The following is a 3,654-nucleotide window of genomic DNA, read 5'->3' as shown; positions in this document are numbered from 1 at the left end:
TTATAAATCACATACAATGCTTTATTAAATGAATTTGAATAGTTTTCTACAAATTCCCACTTTATTTTGGCAAATACCCTTGAGGAGATTTTTATTTTTAATTTTAGGAATTTACAAAACTGCATGAAGAAACCAGTATGAGATTTATAGAAATTGTAAAATTGGGTATAACATAAATTTAGAAATTTGTTTTTTAAGTTCCCTGCAAATTTCCATAAAAATATTGAAATAAACGTAAAGTGAAGATTTTGATTAAACATAAGTTCAAAAATAAATTCCTTTTCACACAGAATATTTGTATTGATAACACCATACGACCATAAATTAAATGGAGAAAAACTGCGTTTTCAGTTTTTCATTTCCTGATCTTGTTTCCTTTTAAAAGGACTTCAAATTTTCAGAGGAGTACATTTTTAAAAAAATGTTTTAAAATACTTCTGAGCATCCTACTATGTCAAATTTGGTGTCAAATGATCAAGAACAGTTGTAAAATATTTCGTATTATTTTTATTTTATCCTGTAAGGATCAACAGATGTCAAAAATGTCCTTTCGAATTTTTATCCTTGAATATCGTTTTAGATTTCCAATAATTTTTTTTTTTTAAATAGTGAGTTAAAGATCCAAATATTGAATACCACATGCCAAAAGTTCATCCTTCTATTTTAACTAATTAAGTGTTAAAATATTTTTTAAATTTGAATTATTTGATATTTTATTTTAATATTTCATTCGAAAAAAATATAACAAAATCCGTTGTGAAAAGCAGCGAAGAAGACTTTTTAATAAACAAGTAAAATGGTATAGTCGGACAAGCCCGACCTTATGATACCCTACACCGGGTATAAAGAGCTTTCTTTTGATATGAAACTTATTTGTGTTGAATCTTATTTGAATACACACAATTTCGGTAGCGGGCCTTATATGGGAGCTATGACTAATTATGGATCAATCGTCACAAAATTTGGTGGGATGAATTGCGAATATATGAAACATATTTGTGTTGAATTTTGTTTGGATACTGACATATTTCAGAGATTTATGTATATTAATGACATTTTTGAGAATATTGCTTATTGGGAGCTATGGAATATTCTTGACCGATCGTCACGAAATTTGGTCGTGAGAGTTCGGCTTACATAAAACTTAATTGTGCTGAATTTGGTTTGAATATGTTTTTAATTAAGTTATTTATGAGAGCTTAACTATTTTCAAATAGGCCAATTGTATGGGGACTAGGATAAATAATGTGCTAATTCTAACCAAATTCAATAGCCTTTGTCCTTGGGGCAATATAACGGTTTGTGCCAAATTTTGTCGAATTATCTTTAAACCTGCGACCTGTAGTTTGATTACATGGTTTATATGGATGGACGGACAGACCGACGGACATCGCTTAGTCGACTCAGAAAGTGATCCTGAGCAGATTGGTATACTTTAAGGTGGGTGTTGGGACAATATTTTTGTATGTTGCAAACAACAGCCCTAACCCATTATACTTCCCCCACTATGGTGGTGTTGTTTATAAACATTCACTTTTCTTAATAAAACATTTTTGTATACTAATAAATTTTTTTTTATATTTTAATTTAATATAAAAGATGAAATTTTGACACTTAGTATAGAATATTTCGGTCTTTAACGCACTATTTTTTTAAAAGGAATTTATTGACAATCTTAAATGATATTAAAGGATAAACATTTTAAAGGACATTTTTGACATATTTTGATACTTACAGGATAAAATAAAGATAATGCAAAATATTTTACAACTCTTCTTATTGTTTTGACATACAATTTGTCACTGTTACAATAGCAGGAGTATTTTTAAATATTTTTTGAAAAATGTCCTTAAAAAAGGACACAGGATCACGAAATGAAAAACTGAAAACACAGTTTTTCTCCATTAAATTTATAGTTTCAGACGTATATCATCCGGTTCGTGTCCAACGAATTTTTTCTCTATTTATCGGATGGTGTAATTTATTAAATTCCCACATAAAATAGCAACTATCCCAAGTGGGGATTTTTATATAAGATTTTGGGAATTTCAAAAGTTATTCAATTAAAATTTTTCAAAAATGACTTAAAAACCATTTCCTAAACATAGTTAACGAATTCTAAAAGTTTTCTCCAAATTCCCACAATATTTAGCAAAAACGCCTAGTGGAGATTTTGTAGAAATTTTTTTGTATAAGTTGGCATGTAATTTTGCTAATTAAGCGTAAAGAGCTTTATTTACAACTTTGGTGTCTTTAGTAACCCCCACTAAAATTATCCAACAAACATTTTCGTAGAATATTTTAATCCTTAAATGTCCTCTTTAAAATGACTTTTTTTGATTTTCTCGAAAAAAGCGTCAAATTGACCCTTAAAGAGAGGAGCTAGAGGGTTAAGATCTTCCACAAAAATTATCCCCATAAAATTTCACAATATAACTCTGATAATAATAATTCTCTCACACATTAAGTAACTTTTTTTTAGTTACTCACTGTAAAAAGAAACTTAGACCAGCTGGACTATAAGTTTATTCTACAAATATGATCTAGTCAACATGTTCTTTCAGGATTATAGGATCGCTATCAAAAAGTCGTAATTTGTTGGACAGAACAACATAAATTATTTATTGAACTAATTTTAGAAGTTTAAATATTAATTTTTAATAACATTACCATTATTGGAAAGCACAAATGATGTAGATATTAATGAATTGAACGAGAAATTATTTAATATTTTCCAACTTCCTATACAAACCAACGTTTATGAACAAAATTATTTTGGTGACCCTTAAACTTCTGCTAATTTATTTTACTACCAGTGCTTCAGTTTAACTGACAAACTTAGTTGAGGGTTTCCAAGCTGTTAAATCTATATAAAACTAATATTACCATGGATAATTCGTTACGTTAATCACATTATTAATACAATTTTTACCACAATCACATTACCAGCTGAATGAAAGTATGCCAAACTTATTGCAGTAAAGAAAAAACAAATGAAATTAAAAAATGTTCGGAACATTTTTTACTTTTGCTGCTACCTAAATGGTGTTAAAAATCATACCTAGGAAGTTGAGATCGTAGGTACATTTTTGTAGTTTATTGTTTCCTTGAATTTGGAACAGTTTGCTACCTATGGACCTGAACAGGTAAAAATGGTAAAAAAAATCTAATTTTTTAAAGTTTGTTTTATATGTTCACAATTTTTATTCTTTATGACAAGTGCTACAACTTTGCCTCCAAACGGTTTGCAAGATATTAGCCTGAGAAAATTATCAGTTTTTTGCAAAAATGATACCGAGGTCCCAAATATTTAGGAGCCCATAAAAAAAGTGCATGACTTTGGGCAAAACTTTTATCACGTAGTGGTTAGAGTGTCCCAAAATTTTTTTTTGGACTTTCGGAACGCATACCCTCTAATTTTTTTATATATGGGGGATTTCATGTCAAGTGAACCAACTTTTGAAATCGATGTCTTCCGATCGGGATGAAATTTGCACCAAGATCAGCTCTATTGGATAGTAACTCAGACACAATTTTTCAACAACATCGGTCGAGAACTCTCTGAGTTATAGGGGGTAAAATTTTGACAATTTGGTCAAACAGGGGTTTTTTCTTATCCATGTAACTTATTACCTATTGTTCTTAGCAAAATGT

This window comes from Calliphora vicina, chromosome 2 (genome assembly GCF_958450345.1).
Source record: "Calliphora vicina chromosome 2, idCalVici1.1, whole genome shotgun sequence".
Lineage (NCBI taxonomy): Eukaryota > Metazoa > Arthropoda > Insecta > Diptera > Calliphoridae > Calliphora > Calliphora vicina.
The sequence above is the reverse complement of the archived record's forward strand: the minus strand, read 5'-3'. Positions refer to the sequence as shown.